A 19,408-nucleotide genomic window follows, 5' to 3' on the forward strand; every position below is an offset into this window, starting at 1 on the left:
AAACCCTGTATTTTCTAGTAGTGCATAAAAGATATTGTTTAACGGTTATTACCCCAGAAAATTCGATATTTTATGTTTATAAAAGTGTTGTGGTCTCAACCCTAAGACCGAATGACAGAATATGTATATTTTTGTATCCACAAGATTTTATAGGTATTCTATAAAATTATGTTGGAGAAGATTTCTAAGTGAGCCGTTTTAACCATACTTGATTTTTGACGAGTTCACCTGTCGTGGCGTTCTTAGGCGCCAATTTGATTTACGGTAAAGTTTGTCACCCTAGACTGGCCTAGTCTAGCTGTAGCGAACAACTCAGGTGTAGGGAGTCACCCCGTATAGATCTATACACAAAGCTCGCTCTCCTTCCAGGAGACTCTGGTTATAACTACAGACTACGATCATACACTCTAGAGGTGTCAACCGACAAGTCTCACTAGATCCTTCATTGTTTTCGTATATATAATTAAGATTTGCAAAGCCCAGAAAATAGGTATATGAATGTATAAGGCCCAACAGACATGTAAGGGAGCAACTATGGCCCACTAAGCATGTGATGTATAGACTGGGCCCATTAAGCATGTTAATGGGTCACAAATGCCCAAATTAACATGTGGTAATCATATTAGGCCCAACAAACATGTAAACGGGCCACAAAGGCCCAAATGGACATGTAATGGATATATTAGGCCCAATATCACGAAATTTACATTTATGGACCAAATATATATTAAATATTATTTTTGGCCCATTTTTATAGAAATTGACACTTTTCGACTCAAGTTTTATAAAAATGACATTTTCGGCCCCTGGTTATAAAAATTTACATTTTTATCTCACTTTTCATAGAAATTACATTTTTGGCCCAAGTTTTGGAAAATTTTCAGTTTTAACCCATGAAACCGTAGGTTTACATTTTGGACTCAAACTTGAGTTAAATGACGATTTACTCCATAAAAATCGATATTTTTACATTTTAGGCCCAATAAAATCGAAAAGCCCATTTTTATGGCCCAATATTCAAAAATTTGCATTTTTGGCCCTTTTACTCCCATGAATTTCATAGAAACTCATTTTTGTATAAAAGTGACTCTTTTAGTCCTTGTAAAACCGAAAGTGTCATAAAGCCCTCATCTTTTTGTTTATTTGTCAAAAATGACCCTATTTCAAGATTTTGTTTCATTTTTTTTCCAACAATCATCACATATGTACACTTTCATTTCCATGTTATGGTGTGTAAAGTGTTATAGTTTGAATATTTCACATTCTTTTGTTATAGATTTCGAGATCTATCATATTTCATCACATAATCACAACATAAAATAAGAAATCACACATAACATGCACTAATACATAGATCTACACATATGTACTTGTATTCTCCCCCCAAAACAAAGTAAAACCAAAAACAAGGGGGTATGAACTCACCTTGAGGTTTGGATTCGGTTTTTGATGAAGATGTGAGAAGATCTCGGCCCTAAGAAGCTTTTTGAGAATGATTTTCGAACTTAGATGGTCCTAGGAAGCAAGAACACAAAATGAACCATGTAAGGGGGTGTTCTTGGCTTAAAAATAGAGATCAATGACATATGTATGATGGCAACTTACCAAGTGGGTGATACTTGTTAAAGAACTCTTGGGATCACACACCAAGTCACGAAAATAGCAAGGAAAACTGAGAGGGTTCCTTCTTGAGTTTGAGAGGAAATTATGAGAGCTTGGATGAATTTTTGAAGTGATTTATGGAGAGAGGAGGGCCTCTCGGCCGATAATAAGAGAAGAGAGAGAGAGATGGTGAGGTGATGTTTGCATGGAAGACCACCATGCAAACATGAGGTGTCTTATGCACAAAATTCCTCATTTTTCCTTTTTTTGTCTTATAAGCATAATGGTCCGAGAATTGGTCTTAAGAGAGATGAGGATGAAATGATTTGGGCCCATTATTGGTCTTGTTCGAATTTATGAAGCCCAAAAATTATTTTTCGGCCCATTGGGCCCTTATGAGGGTTCACGGCCCAATGAAGCCCAATTAAAATGGTTCACGGCCCATTAGAAATAAGAAGGTTCATTCTAGGCCCACATGGCCCATAATGCTAAAATCTTAGGAATGTGGGTCAACTTAGGGCCCAATTAGGGTTCCTAGTTCCAAAATAGTCAAGTTAAAGGTTTATTGGTCCATTAGGCCCAATAAGAGAATCCTAGCTCATATTAAACTGGAACCAGGATTTCTAGGGTTTCCAACCCTTAATTGAACATATGAGATGTATTTGAATGAGCATAGAGTATGATATTTGTGACATCCCCTAATTTCTCGGCCAGAAAAGACCGATTTAATTTATGCTTTTTTAAAATAAAGTCAGAGAAATCCTTTTAAAAGATGTTGCGGAATTGGTCCCCAAAACAAAACATGATAAAAGTTTATCAAAACCTTTCTTTAAGAAATATATATTTTCCTTTTATATCAAAACCTCGGGATGTCATGTTCCGATACAGATCAAAAGCATAAACAAGACATTATAACCCTTACAACAGTTATTTACAACTACTGGCCTATAATCCAAAAATATCTCATCATCCTCCGACTATGCTCGGGGTCCAATACTTGTAATAATAAAAAGCTGAGTGGGTCAGGCTTGGGAGCCTGGTGAGCATATAGGGTTTTCAACCCACAATAATAATAAACTTATTAAGTTCACCAATCAACAATAACTCTGATTACCCATTCCCGTTATCCTCACTTTACGTCCCTAAACACCTATCACAAGGGTCCTAGCCTAAGGAATATCATCAGGATGGACACTACTGCTAAGGGGACTCCTCAGCCATACATGTCCTAGAGGCAACCATGAGGGGGATGGAGTACGCCAATGAACATATAGTTCACCAACACCTACAGGTTGCGAACCTGCTAGCGTTCCACTGGACTGTCTAGAAAGGTCTGTGGTCGTCATCTATACTCCGCTAGACGACAACAACAACAACAACAACATCGAGGCCTCTCACCATTTTAACACACATCGACTATTTCGTCTACCCATGTTTTACCCAACATATTTGAAGATAAAATACATATACAGTTTAAAACTTGTATAAAACATTTATTCAACAGTCACCTCAAATAAACAATTAATATAATTACACATAGCACGTATTTTAAGGAAAATACTTCATATCTATGTGTAAGGTGAAAGTGACTACACACTCACTTGATTTAATGATAATCGGGCAGCACTTCGTTTCCTAAAATGATCGTTTCTAATAAAACCGGGAGTTTTATTGAGAAACCGGGCTCTGCGAGGGTCGGGCTTCAAAACCGAAAAGATAAATTTCTCGGGCTTCTCGGGCACTTCGGGGCGTGTTTCGGGTGTTTGGTATAATACCGGGGCTTTGGGGGAAGTTGGAATGAAAGAAATATGGGTTTAGCGGTGTAAAATGACAAATTTCCAAATTACCACCGGGGGGTCTCGCACCCTTCTATTTATAGGGGCGAGGCCTCTGATCCGAGGGCTGAGAAGAGACCAGGTGTCAGCAGATGCGAGGGTCAGGCTGATGGCTCGCACGTGCGAGGGTCCAGGTGTGGGCTTCTGATTGGACCGAAGTCTATGGTCCGAGGTTCGGATCCGAAGCAAGAGGGAAGGAGGACCGGTGGTGCGAAGGTCGGACACGCGACAAGGAGAGCGAGGCTTGGACGAGGCTGCACACGCGTCGCTCCTAGGATGCGCCACGGCTTCGGAAGCGAGGAGTTTAGGTCGTGTCGGCGAAAAATCACTCGATCTAAAATTCGAGTTTTTTAGCTGTCTACTGCTAAGCTGAAACTTAGAAAAATCATAACTTCCTCATACGAAGTCAGATTTGGGCGTTCTTTTTATACATACTCTCGGTTTAACGAACACTACGACTTTAGTTTAGATCACTAAGGCTAAAAAGTAGTTTATCAAAAACTCACTTTTTACGTCATTCGGCACCGTGCCGGTTTTGTCGTGAAACTTCGACAGGTCATAACTTCTTCGTTATAACTCGGATTTCGGTATTCTTTATATATCCGTAATCCTTGTCACGACCACTACAACTTTCTTAATAGATATCGACTTTATCTAATATTTATTTTCGACACTCATTTTTATTCTTAATTAATTAAATCCTAGTAATTAAGCATAAAACACATAATTCACATAATATTCACATAATTCCTTTTCATTTCTTCAAAATGAGTTAAAAAGGTTAACCTAGACTATTATGTCAATATTAATGCCTAGCCTAGAAACACGGGCGTTACAATTCTCTCCTCCTTAGGATGATTCCGTCCCCGGAATCACACATCAGCAAACAAATGCGGGTAGTGACTCATCATGTCACTTTCCGTTTCCCAGGTGAGATTTGCCCCATTCGTATGTTTCCAACGCACAAGCACTAGATCGACCATCTTACGTCGCAACTTCTTAGTCTTACGGTCAACGATTGCCTCAGGTTCTTCAATTAACCTCATGTTTTCATCCAACCTTAATTCAGAAATCGAAATTATGTCGGGCACATCTCCCGTGAACTTTCTCAAATAACACACATGAAAGGTATTATGAATACCCTCTAGTTCTTCTGGTAATTCTAGCTTGTAAGCTTGATTCCCGATCCTCAAAAGAACTTTAAATGGTCCAATAAACCTTGGACTCAATTTTCCCCCTTTACCAAATCTTATAAGTCCCTTCCACGGCGAGACTTTAAGTAAAACCGAATCTCCAACTTCGAATGATATCAGTTGTATTTTCTTGTCAGCATAGCTCTTTTGACGATCTTGAGCAGCTAACATCCTTTCCCTAATCACTTTCAACTTTTCAACAGTCTGATGGACTATTCCGGGTCCCATAAACTGCTTTTCCCCAGCTTCCAGCCAACATGACGGCGTTCGACACTTTTCTCCATACAAAGCGTGATAAGGTGCCATCTTGATGCTCGAGTGGAAACTATTATTATAGGAAAATTCTACTAGAGGTAAGTGTTCATCCCAGTTACCTTGGAATTACAGGGTACATGCTCTCAGCATATCCTCCAATGTTTGAATTGTTCGTTCGCTTTGACCATCGGTTTAAGGATGGTGAGTTGTACTCAAACACAAATTGGTACCCAATTCCTCTTGTAGACTCCTCCAAATCCTTGAGGTAAAACGGCTGTCACGATTGGATACAATCGTTAATGGAACACCATGAAGCCTCACAATTTCCTTCACGTAAGAATTTGCAAGTTTATCCATAGACCATTTCTCGTTGGCTTCTATGAAATGCGCACTCTTAGTGAAGCGATCAACAACCACCTAAATCATGTCGTGACCGTTCCTTGTTCTGGGCAGTTTAGTCACAAAATCCATGGTGATGTCTTCCCATTTACCCATGGGTACAGGCAAAGGTTCTAAACTGCCATACGATTTCTGATGTTGTGCCTTAACCCTAGCACATGTTACACACTCGGCCACATACTTAGCAACATCGAGCTTCATCGTCGGCCACCAGTAATAGGGTTTTAGATCCCTATACATTTTTGTACTGCCGGGATGAATCGAGTACATGGTCTTGTGAGCTTCTTCCATCAGAAGATCTCTTACTCCTCCCGTCTTAGGTACCCAAATCCTATCTTTGAATACCTTTAATCCTTAACCGTTTGTATCAAACACTAACGTTTTACCCAAACGTTCTTCCTTTCGATCATTTTTCTCTAAATCTTCCTCTTGAGCTTTCTTTATACTTTCCACAATTGTAGAGACAACTTCAATTCTCAACGCTCTTGGCCTTTTCTTTTCAAGATTTACCTTCCGAATGAGAGCATCAACAACCACGTTTGCTTTACCAGGGTGGTAAAGTATCTCACAGTCGTAGTCCTTGAGTAACTCTAGCCAGCGCCGTTGCCTCATGTTCAATTCCTTCTGATTAAAGAGATATTGAAGACTCTTATGATCAGTGAAAAGTTTGCATTTAGTACCATAAAGATAGTGCATCCATATCTTTAGGCGAATACTACCGCTGCCAACTCCAGATCATGAGTGGGGTAGTTCTTTTCATGTTCTTTCAATTGACTCGATGCGTACGCTATCACTTTATCCCTTTGGTTCAGAACACAACCTAACCCAACTCCAGATGCATCGCTATATACTGCGAAGTCATCAACTCCATCAGGTAACGAAAGAATCGGTGCTTCACACAATTTATTCTTTAACTTTTCAAAGGCTTCCTTATGCTTCTCATTCCAAGTATAAATAGCTCCTTTGTAGGTCAAAGCTGTTAATGGAGTCGCGATCGAAGAAAAGCCTTGGATAAATCATCTGACTAATCCTAAAAAGCTTCGGATCTCCGTAGGACTTTTTGGTTGTTCCCACTTCATCACAGCTTCAATCTTCGCTGGGTCAACCATTATTCCTTCTTGGTTAACCACATGACCTAAAAATTGGACTTCTTGAATCCAAAATTCACATTTGGAGAACTTTGCATACAACTTCTCCTTTTTCAGAACTTCTAGCACTTCACGCATATGCATGTCATGCTCTTGCTTGCTTTTTGAATAAATCAAAATATCATCTATGAACACTATCACGGATTTATCAAGGTATGGTTTACAAACCCTGTTCATCAAATCCATGAAAGCCGTTGGTGCATTGGTTAGTTCGAACGACATAACCAAAAACTCATAGTGTCCATATCTTGTTCTGAACGTAGTCTTTTCGATATCCTGCTCTCTTACTTTTAGTTGATGATATCCTGACCTAAGATCAATCTTCGAAAAATAGCTCGAACCTTGCAACTGATCGAACATGTCATCAATCCTCGGCAACGGGTACTTGTTCTTTATTGTTGCTTTATTCAGCTCTCTGTAATCGATGCACATTCTCATGCTCCCGTACTTTTTCTTTACAAATAACATCGGGGCTCCCCAGGGTGATGAACTAGGTCGAATAAAACATTTGTCAATAACTCCTGAAGTTGTGTCATAAGTTCTTTCATCTCTGTTGGTGCTAATCGATACGCTGCTTTTGCTATTGGCGTCGTTCCTGGTAACAAGTCGATATGGAATTCTACTTGTCGATCAGGGGGAAATCCGGGAAGATCTTCGGGAAAGACTTCCGGATAGTTACACACCACCGGAATATTCTGCATCTCCTTCTTTTTCTTCTTAGCATCGTTCACGAATGCTAGATATGATGTACATCCCTTGACCAAACACTTTCTGGCTTTCATTAGGAAAATGATTCCAGAGTTTACTCTGTGTTTGTCTCCATACACCATAAACGACTCTTTCCCTGGCGGGTTTACTTTTACTATCTTCTTCCTACACAATATTTCGGCATCATTGGCGCTAAGCCAATCCATTCCTAAAATTATGTCGAAACCATTTAACTCAATAGGTAATAATTCCTTGTGGAACTTATTCCCATTCAAGTCAATGAAGATGTTTTTCATATGATGGCTAACAGGTATAAACTTGCCACTAGCAATCTCGACTATTATAGCATTAACTAGTCTATCTACAGACAAAGCTAGTTTTGTACCAAATTCATGCGAAATAAAGGAGTAATTGGCTCCATAATCAAACAAAATTTGGGCAGACAATTCGTTTACGAGAAAGGTACCTGAAGCGACATCGGCTTCTTCTTTCGCAGCTTCAAGTGTCATCTGAAAGGCTCTCGCCTTCGGCTTTGGTGGAAGATTGGGCTTTGCTGCATCCTTCTTCTTCGGGCAATCCTTCAAAATATGCCCTTCTTCATTGCACCCAAAGCAGACGTTCTTATTGAAGGTGCATTCATTGGCATAATACCCATGCTTTCCACATTTGTAACAAGTGACTTCCACGCTGCATTTCCCAGCATGTTTCTTCTTACACTTGTCACACCACTTGGCTTTGGCTCCTCCTCCGAATTTTCTCGAACCAGTCTTCGAGAACTTGTTCTTTTTATTGGAACCTGAAGTTCCTTCAAACTTTCTCTTTTCGCCAACTTCAACCTTGCTGGCGGCTCTCCCCTTAATCATATCTTCCACAGACTTGGCAGCCCAGATAGCTGCCTCCAATGTAAGTGCCTGACGTACTGGCACCGCGTACTCCCATGGAAGTCCCTTTACGTACCTGTCAATTTTTGCCAGCTCATCTGGGACAATACGCAAAGCAAACTCCATTTTGTCTGTGAAGTTATTTGTATATTCATCAACGATCATACTTCCCTTCTTCAATGTTAGAAATTGGTTTTCTAACTCAAGCACATTTTGGGCCGAGCAGTACTTGCGCTTGAAGTGAATCAAGAACTCTACCCAAGTCAGTTGCAGTGGCTCATTAGGGCTTAGGGTTTTCCCCAGAGTATTCCACCAACGACCAACACTACCTCTGAACTGACGCACTGCAAATGTGGTTTGTAACTTGCCTTGGCAACCACATGTCATGAAAGCCAATTCCATTTCCGAGATCCAATCCATTACTCTGACGGGATCTTCTTTTCCGGTGATGGTTGATGGCTTGCAAGTCATAAAGTCTTTATACTTGCACCCATTTCTCTCCACTCTATCCTCGTGGTTATTTCTCCCAACCACAAGCGGTTCACTATGACCAACAGATCTACTGTTGTTTCCTTCTTCAGATCGATCGTCATTTAATTCAGGTTGTTCAACAGGAATTGAAGGTTCATTCAGGTTGTTCAGCAATATTTGCCTCATTTCCTCCCTTTGTTCAGCCATCATTGACTGAATCATGGCTCGTACTCCAACCATGGTGATGGGTTCTGGTGCAGCTCCTGCTATAGGTACCTGTTCCACCACTTGGGGTTGAGGTTGTTGGTTTCTATTTGCATTTCCCGCTCCACTTCGGGTTCTTGCCATTATAATCTATATACCGAATAAGGTGAATTTAGGTCTTTATCCTTGATAGATATTTAAATTCTCCTTATCACTCCGAAACATTTACATGTTAGTTCTAATATCGTAATCGTACGCTTAGAATCCTACACACATAAGGTTTCCAGATCCGGTCGGCAACAGACCATAGATCCGAACAAATAATGGCATATATGGCAAACATATAGCATTTAGCACATAAAAGCATTTTAGGCATCTTTCCTAAAATAAACTAGTGCTCGTGTCTAAAATATGGTAGACACTCATCTCACAGTCATCACTTAACATTCTAAGTTTAAGTATAGAAATCCTACAAATTCCTAGTTCGCTTAAACTAATGCACTGATACCAACTGTGACATCCCTTAATTTCTCGGCCAGAAAAGACCGATTTAATTTATGCTTTTTAAAATAAAGTCAGAGAAATCCTTTTAAAAGATGTTATGGAATTGGTCCCCAAAACAAAACATGATAAAAGTTTATCAAAACCTTTCTTTAAGAAATATATATTTTCCTTTTATATCAAAACCTCGGGATGTCATGTTCCGATACAGATCAAAAGCATAAACAAGACATTATAAGCCTTACAAAAGTTATTTACAACTACTGGCCTATAATCCAAAAATCTCTCATCATCCTCCGACTATGCTCGGGGTCCACTACCTGTAATAATAAAAAGCTGAGTGGGTCAGGCTTGGGAGCCTGGTGAGCATATAGGGTTTTCAACCCACAATAATAATAAACTTATTAAGTTCACCAATCAACAATAACTCTTATTACCCATTCTCGTTATCCTCACTTTACGTCCCTAAACACCTATCACAAGGGTCCTAGCCTAAGGAATATCATCGGGATGGACACTACTGCTAAGGGGACTCCTCAACCATACATGTCCTAAAGGCAACCATGAAGGGGGATGGAGTACGCCAATGAACATATAGTTCACCAACACCTACAGGTTGCGAACCTGCTAGCGTTCCATTGGACTGTCTAGAAAGGTCTGTGGTCGTCATCTATACTCCGCTAGACGACTACAACAACAACAACAACAACAACAACATCGAGGCCTCTCACCATTTTAACACACATCGACTATTTCGTCTACCCATGTTTTACCCAACATATTTGAAGATAAAATACATATACAGTTTAAAACTTGTATAAAACATCTATTCAACAATCACCTCAAATAAACAATTAATATAATTACACATAGCACGTATTTTAAGGAAAATACTTCATATCTATGTGTAAGGTGAAAGTGACTACACACTCACTTGATTTAATGATAATCGGGCAGCACTTCGTTTCCTAAAATGATCGTTTCTAATAAAACCGGGAGTTTTATTGAGAAACCTGGCTCAGCGAGGGTCGGGCTTCAAAACCGAAAAGATAAATTTCTCGGGCTTCTCGGGCACTTCGGGACGTGTTTCGGGTGTTTGGTATAATATCGGGGCTTTGGGGGAAGTTGGAATGAAAGAAATATGGGTTTAGGGGTGTAAAATGACAAATTTCCAAATTACCACCGGGGGGTCTCGCACCCTTCTATTTATAGGGGCGAGGCTTCTGATTCGAGGGCTGAGAAGCGACCAGGTGTCAGCAGATGCGAGGGTCAGGCTGATAGCTTGCACGTGCGAGGGTCCAGGTGTGGGCTTCTGATTGGACCGAAGTCTATGGTCCGAGGTTCGGATCCGAAGCAAGAGGGAAGGAGGACAGGTGGTGCGAAGGTCGGACACGCGGCAAGGAGAGCGAGGCTCGGACGAGGCTGCACAAGCGTCGCTCCTCGGATGCGCCACGGCTTCGGAAGCGAGGAGTGACCGCGACACGCGTCTGCCAGCTGCTCGGATGACTCAGCAATTTCGGACACGTGGCGCGCATAGAGCGAAGGTGACGTGGCCGAAGCATGACTATGCGAATTTTCTCGGATTTAACATTTTTTCTCGATTTTTGTGCAAAAACTTCTAAAATCCATAACTTTCGCATACAGGCTCCGTTTTTGACGTTCTTTATATGCACGCGTAGGTAAAATTACGCTCTACAACTTTCATTTAGACTTCGTCGGCTAATCTTGACTTTAATTTTTATATTATTATTTTTAACAGACCGGGACAGGAAATCCGTTAAAAATTCATAACTTCTTCATCCGACGTCCGTTTTCGTCTGTCTTTTTACCGTTGTACTACTATTGACGAGACCTTCGATTCTCGTTTAGGTCGTGTCGGCGAAAAATCACTCGATCTAAAATTCGAGTTTTTTAGCTGTCTACTGCTAAGCTGAAACTTAGAAAAATCATAACTTCCTCATACGAAGTCAGATTTGGGCGTTTCTTTTTATACATACTCTCGGTTTAACGGACACTACAACTTTAGTTTAGATCACTAAGGCTAAAAAGTAGTTTATCAAAAACTCACTTTTTACGTCATTCGGCACCGTGCCGGTTTTGTCGCGAAACTTCAACAGGTCATAACTTCTTCGTTATTACTCGGATTTCAGTATTCTTTATATATCCGTAATCCTTGTCACGACCACTACAACTTTCTTAATAGATATCGGCTTTATCTAATATTTATTTTCGACGCTCATTTTTATTCTTAATTAATTAAATCCTAGTAATTAAGCATAAAACACATAATTCACATAATATTCACATAATTCCTTTTCATTTCTTCAAAATGAGTTACAAAGGTTAACCTAGACTATTATGTCAATATTAATGTCTAGCCTAGAAACACGGGCGTTACAATATTCATTTAGAGTACAAGTTATTACACTAGATGAATGTTTACATGAGAATAGAATTTCCTAGCTAAAATGCTAGTTGTGACATACGACACTCTCTCACTGACTCGTGAATGCTACGGCTCCCCGCAGGCTTACGACACTCTCTCACTGACTCGTGAATGCTACGGCTCCCCGCAGGCTTATGACACTCACTCACTGACTCGTGAAAGCTACGGCTCCCCGCAGTTTCATAATACTCTCTCACTCGCCGTGGGCTCACCCCACAGTTTTTCCCTGACAGTCCCAAGTGATTACTCTCACTCGGATCCACTCGCTCTCTTATCACCCCACAATCTCATCCTCGAGTCATCACCCCACTGAGTTCACTAACTCATGTTTTGCGGTCTAATCATAGATAGGTACACACACCCACCCAGATTAAGCATCACTACTCCTGACAACAATCGTCGCAACAAAACACTTTCTCTCGCTACAGTTCACATTCTTAGATAATCATGTTCGATGACAATTAGCTGAAGGGCACCCACTGGAACAATAGTCACTCGGTACTCCACTTGCCATCTCACAAACTCAAGTCTCAAAATAATCCAAAAATTTAGGGCATCATACTCTGATACCTCGGTACACCATCATAGAACCTCACGATGTCTTGCCTCAACCACTGATCTTCCATTCACGGCATCATACTCGGATACCGCAATGCACCCTCTCAAAATCTCATAATGTCTTGCCTCGACCACTGATCTTCCACTCACGGCATCATACTCAGATACCGCAATACACCCTCTTAGGATCTCACAATGTCTTGCCTCAACCACTGATCTTCCTCTCACATAACTCGTAACCTCGAAATACTCCAACTCACAATTTGAAACACGGAGGAATCATCAATGACTAAAAACACATTGAAGACAATCCGAAACCCCATCCTCTACTGCTCAAAACCCATGCGAGAATACTCATACCGACTCTGAAGTTGGTTGCCAAATCAATTGCTGCCCTTCCCGGAATGCATATAACAACCCATACATCGAACTAGAAATTCTCAATAGTCGAAACTGGACCTTAACGAGCCAAATGCCTCGAACTCAACCACTACAAACTCGAAGAGTTCCTAACCACAATAAGGTCCCTGACCAACGGCTACTCGTTGTGGATACACTCATCCTTTCCTGAACACGTACAACATGCATCATTTCGCTCTACACTTTTCCTCATCCACCAATAACCCAAGTCTCATGTGTCCGTACCACAGATCTCCATAACCAGTTCTCTAACCGCACTTGAACAGATTGCTGATCCTCTCAATAGAATACCTAGTTCTCGCCCACTCAGGGTTCGAACCATCACCAATTGGCATACCAACAGTCTACTCCACAGACTGTTTCACCAGGTACATCACACTTGACTCTTGGAACGTACAACGTAACACTCGATGATCTTCCCGATAGAGACCAAGCAACTCCAAACATCCCGAATCTCAGATGAAATCCTTGGAATCCTCCCAACGTGACTGCCTCTATTCATCCCGAAATCTCATACCGACACACCACCAGATATCCCAACTGTCCCGAATTAGTCACAACTCTCAATCTGGAAATAATGCACTATCACACACCTCATTTCCGATCCCTCAACCAACATTACATCGCGTAGATCATCATAGAAGCAAGAGACCTCACTCTCACAGTCGATACACAACGTAGGCAACGAGGGTCGCCGCCCCGACATACTCCTCTTGATCACCTGGAACTGCTGCTAGAAAGTATGCCTTACTCAACTAAGGCATCTCCTTGTCCTCATCCATCTCAGTCCCCACTGATGACTCTCTCACGATATAAGAAATACCTTGCAGCAAACATACCACAATTACTCTGGTGAAAATATCGCAACTATATGCTACCCCACGGGGTTTATCTCCAAACTATGAAACCGGAAGCTTGTTATCCCTTTTGCTCCACACGAGAAGCGGAAATAGTGAAATTCTCGTCACATAAGTGGCATCTCAACCATCGGCCGATCACTTGACCCAGACCGCAATCCTCCACAGCGTATCATCTCCACTTTTCTCAAATCCTGCGACTCCAACAAGTAGTTTGTCACACCCCCGAACCAGACAGTGGAAACGTCTGAGGGATCGTGTGACTTAAATTGAAATATCATCACAATGAATATACATGAAACATAACATAAACATCACCATGCATTAATACATCACAACTGACCTTGTTCACGTCAAGTACATTGTAAACATTACAACATCACAGAACATAAATTGTTTAACGATTGACATTGCACAAAAGAAATTTCAGAAACACGCTTGATGATTCTTCATTCTAACGGTTACCTGAGAATACAAGTTATTTTGAAAACGGTCAACATATATAATGTTGGTGAGTTCATAAGCATGTTTGATATATAAAAAAAATAGTTTGTATTGTTTGTAAAACCCAGAAAATCCGATATTTTCTGTAACAAAACTGTTTACGAAAAAAAAGATGTGATGATCCCATAAGTGTATATGTATGTGATTTCAAAACATGTAAGAGTGAATGCCTTTCATAATTGTTCCTTGTATTGTAGTTGTTGTATGTAAAAGTGATTAATGTCGTTCCCCGGGAAACCCGATGTTTTCCAATTTAAATAGTATGATAGTTTTGTATTATTGTATAAATCACTTTGCATTGTCACGGTGTATGAATATGATTTCCCATGAGTACTTAGATGGTAATGGATCTCTATGTGAGTCGTTATAACCATGCATAATAATGACTAATTCGCTTGTCTTGGCATTTTTTTCAAACGCCGGTTTTGATCAAGATTTTGTCACCCTAGACTGGTCGAGTCTAACTGTAGCGAACAGCTCAGGTGTGGGGGAGTCACCCCCGTATAGATCTATACACAAACTCTCGCTCTCCCTCCAGGAGTCTCTGATTATAACTACAGGCTACGGCCGACACTTATTGGTGCCACCCGTTATTTCTCACTAAATCCCAATGAAATTGAATAACATTGTTTTACAACCCGATTGATGTTTACGTTAATATGAAGTAAGCCTAACAGACACAAAAGAAGACAACGGTGGCCCACTAATTATGTATGTTATTATAGTCTGTCGAGTATGCTACGGACACGTTATAGCCCATTAAGCATATGATGAACGTTTAGGGCCCTATTAGCAATGCAAATGGGCCCCTAAGGCCCAATAGCATGTTAAAGCTGATAAAGGCCCATTGGGCATGTAATTGGGTCACCAAGACCCAATAAACATGTTGGAATATATTGGGCCCAATAATCATGAAATTGGGCCACAAAGGCCCAATAACACGAACATAAGATTTTGGGCCCAATCATTGAATCATTTATCTGTTTATCGATTTTAAGTTCGTAGTGTAGGTTTTGTTGTATGCCAAATGTTTATTCGCGATGTTAAAAATACTTTGACGTTTGATTTATAACGAAGCTTTGGTTATATATATATATATATATATATATATATATATATATATATATATATATATATATATATATATAAACATTTTTAAAAACCATGGTTTATAAATTTAATATTCTTGGCCCAATAATTTAATATTAGCCTATTTGTCCCAAAAATATTGATTTTGACCATTTCAGCCCCTTTATTAATAAAAATAACACTTTTAGTCCCTTTTGATGAAAATTGACATTTTTGGTCCTTAAACCATTTTTCTTGATATTTTCGGCCCAAACATAATTTAAATAATAATTTCAGCCCAAAACTATTGTATTTGGCATTTCCAGCCCTTATTTGTAAAAAGTTTACACTTTTGGCCCAAATTCCGTAAGTTTTACAATTTTGACCCCAAAATCCAAAACTTTGCATTTTTAGTCAAAATTTTGCATTAGAGTCATTTTCAGCCCCTGAAATAGTTTATTTATGTTTTAGACGCATATTTTGATAAATTTACAACTTCAACCCCCAAAACTCTTCATTTTTCGCAATTTTGGGCCCAAAAACCCATAAGGCCCAAATGTAAGCCCAATAAACTAAAATTTATGTTTTTGACCCTTTGAAAAGTATTATTTTCATAAAAATCAGTTTTTAAATCAATAAATACTTTATACCCCTCATAAGACCAAAATTTATCATCTTTCAACCCAACCTTTGTTATTTTTGCAAAAATGACACTTATAAAGAATCTTTGGCTTTGTTTTTCACTTCTTAATCATAAAGTGTGACGTCCCCTGTAACGCCCGTAGATCAAGGCTAGTCAATTTAGAGACGATAAGCATCAAAAATGACTTTTTTATGGAAGATTATTTAGAAGGATTAATCTTAACTAAGTTATAGTATATGTTACAAGGATTCCGTACATATAAAGAACGCCAAAATCCGAGTTATAATGAAGAAGTTATGACATGTCGAAGTTTCGCGAAAGAACCGGCACGACACAGCGCGACGTAAATAGTGAATTTACGTTAGAGCGATGTTTGGCCTTACCGATCTAAATGAAAGTCGTAGAATATGTTAAACCTAGAGCGTGCATAAAAAGAACGTCCAAATCTGACTTCGTATGAGGAAGTTATGATTTTTCGAAGTTTCTGCTTAGCAGTGTACAACACGAAGTTCGAATATGAGATCGAGCGATATTTAGCCGAAACAATCTAAATGAGAATTGAAGATCTCATCGATAGTAGTGCATCGACGGAAAGATAGACGAAAACGGACTTCAGACGAAGGAGTTATGAGTTTATAACGAAGTTTTCCTGTCCCGGCCTACTAAAAATAATATAATAAAAATAAAGTCAAAATTAGCCGACGGAGTCTAAATGAAAGTTGTAGATCTTGTTCTTACCTACGCATCGATATAAAGAACGTCGAAAACGGAGTTCATATGCGAAAGTTATGAATTTCTGAAGTTCGGGGCGCGAAACCCCAAAACTGTTAGAGACCACGACGTGGAAACAGTGCCCACGACATGGCATGGCTTCTGACGCCTTCTGGAGCCTGACAGAGCAAGTGGATGATGACGCATGCAATGACGACCAAGCCCACGACGTGGAAGAAGTGCCCACGACGTGGAAAATGAGAAATTTGCCCTATAAATAGAATTGAAGGGGCAGCCGGCCAAAGTTGCTAATCCACCCTTCTATCACCCATACTACCTCGATTTACGTGCAAAGAAGTACCCCCGAAGCCCCGATATCATCCCGAGACCCGAAGCAAGTCCCGAAGCCCGAAGATCCCGAGAAGAAAAGAGTTTCCGAGCCGAAGCTCTGCCTGCGAGAAGCCCGGTGTGTGAAGATCTTCTAGTTTCACCGAGCTGTAGTGCTGCCCGATCATCTTCTGATCAAGTGAGTGTATAGTCCCTTTCATAAACACGAGTATAATCCAAGTATTGTTTGAATGTATTAAGTATATGTTTGGGTGAGTGTGTAGTTACTTTCTTCTACCGCATAGATATGAAGTATTTGCTATGAAATACGTGCTATGTGTTTATACGTTGTTTGTTTACTTGAGATGGTTGTTGGAATGAATGTTTTATACAGGTTTTTAAATGAATTAAACCATATATGTAGTTTATATCTACGAATATGTCGGGTAAAACATGGGTAGATAAGTGATGTGGTATGAAAGATGTTATAGATAATCTTAGCAGATGCGCTTAATAGTAAATGTCATAATCCTGGCAGATGCGCTTATAGGATAAGGTCGACAGATGCTCCAAATAGAGAATGTCATAATACTAGCAGATCTGCTTATAGGATAATCCTGGCAGATGCGCTTATAGGATAAGGTCGGCAGATGCGCCAAATAGTGAATGTCGTAATCCTGACAGATGCGCTTAAAGGATAATGTTGGCAGATGCGCCTAATAGTGTATGTCGTAATCCAGGCAGTGACGCCTAATAGTGTATGTCGTAATCCAGGCAGTGGCGCCTAATAGTGTATGTCGTAATCCAGGCAGTGGCGCCTAATAGTGAATGTTGTAATCCTGGCAGAGGCACTTAGAGGATAAAGTTGGCAGATGCGCCTTATGTAGCAATGGATTTTGTGCCAATTCCTTAGGTCAATCCTTAGGAATGAATGAATGAAGGATAGTTGATTCTTAGGGTAAAACCTTAAGAAATAAAGAAGATAATGGGGATGGGTACTTGGGTTGATGGTTTGATGATTAAATATAATAATTATATTATTGTGGGTTGAAAACCCTATATGCTCACCAGGCTCCCAAGCTTGACCCACTCAGTTTTCTTTGCATTACAGGTAATGGCACAACAGTATAAGTTGGTGGACTTGACGAGAGATTTTGGATTATAGATCAGTAGTTATAAATAACTGTTGTAAGGTCTATTTTATACTGTTTATGCTTTTGGTCTGTATCGGAACATGACATCTCGAGATTTTATTATTTAATGAAAAGTACATTCTCTTTGAGAAATGTTTTGATAAAGTTTTATCATATCTTGTTTGGGAACAAATTCCGCAACCGTTTTCTTTAAAGGATTACTCTGATTTATAAAACAAAGCATAAACAAATCGGTCTTTTCTGGCCGAGAAATTGGGGATGTCACATCCCCGAAATCACGGCCAGAAAAGACCGATTTAATTTATGCTTTTAAATAAAATCAGAGTAATCCTTTGATTAAAAGAGTTGCGGAATTTGTTCCCAAAACAAAATATGATAATAATTTATCAAAGCATTTCATTAAAGAAATGTATTTTCATTATATAACAAAAACCTCGGGATGCCATCTTCCGATACAGACCAAAACCATAAACAATACAAAATAGACCTTACAATAGTTACATATAACTACTGGTCTATAATCCAAAAATATATTGACAATGTCATCCAACTTATGCTCTCGTGCCACTACCTGTTATACAAAGAAACTGAGTGGGTCAGGCATGGGAGCCTGGTGAGCATATAGGGTTTTCAACCCACAATAAATAATTATATTTAGTTCATCAACCAATAATAACCCAATTACCCATTCCCGTTATCCTCACTTTATGTCCCTAAAACAACAACTATTACAAGGGACCTAATCTAGGATTTTCATCGGGACAGACATTACTGCGAAGGGGTTTTCTTAACAATAGATGTCCTAAAGGCAACCATGAGGGGGATAGAGTACAACGGTGAACACATCGTTCACAACACCTACAGGTTATGACTCTGCTAGCGTTCCACTGGACTGTCTAGAAAGAGTCCGTGGTCGTCATCCATACTCCGCTAGATGACTAGATAAACAACAACATCGAGGCCTCTCATCATTTTATTTCATCACACACCAACTGTCTACCCATGTTCTACCCAACATATTAGTAAATAAAATATATACATTTATATACAACTTAAAACCTGTACAAAACATCCATTGAACAACTAGTTCAAATAAACAAATAATATATAGACACATAGCACGTATTTTATAAAGAATACTTCATATTTATGTGTTAGAAGAAAACGAATATACACTCACCTGATAACACGATGATCGGACAGCACCTCGTCTCTTAAAATAATCTTTTCCGATAAAACCGGGATGTTTTCTTGAAAACAGGGCTTCCCGCGGGCAGAGTTTCGGCTCGGAAACTTTACTTCTCGGGATCTTCGGGGCTTCGGGACTTGCTTCGGGTCTCGGGAATGATACCGGGGCTTCGGGGGTATTTCTTGCACGCAAAACGAGAAAATATGGGAGAGAGAGAAGAATTTTGAGCAAAAAGATTGGCAGCCTCGCATGCCCTTTTATAGGGGTAGAACCTCGCACGTACGCTGGGCGTACGAAGCTCTACGCGGGGCGTAGTTCGGATCAGGATTCCAGG

This window comes from Lactuca virosa, chromosome 4 (genome assembly GCF_052849685.1).
Source record: "Lactuca virosa cultivar CGN04683 chromosome 4, Lactuca_virosa_CGN04683_v6, whole genome shotgun sequence".
Taxonomy (NCBI): domain Eukaryota; kingdom Viridiplantae; phylum Streptophyta; class Magnoliopsida; order Asterales; family Asteraceae; genus Lactuca; species Lactuca virosa.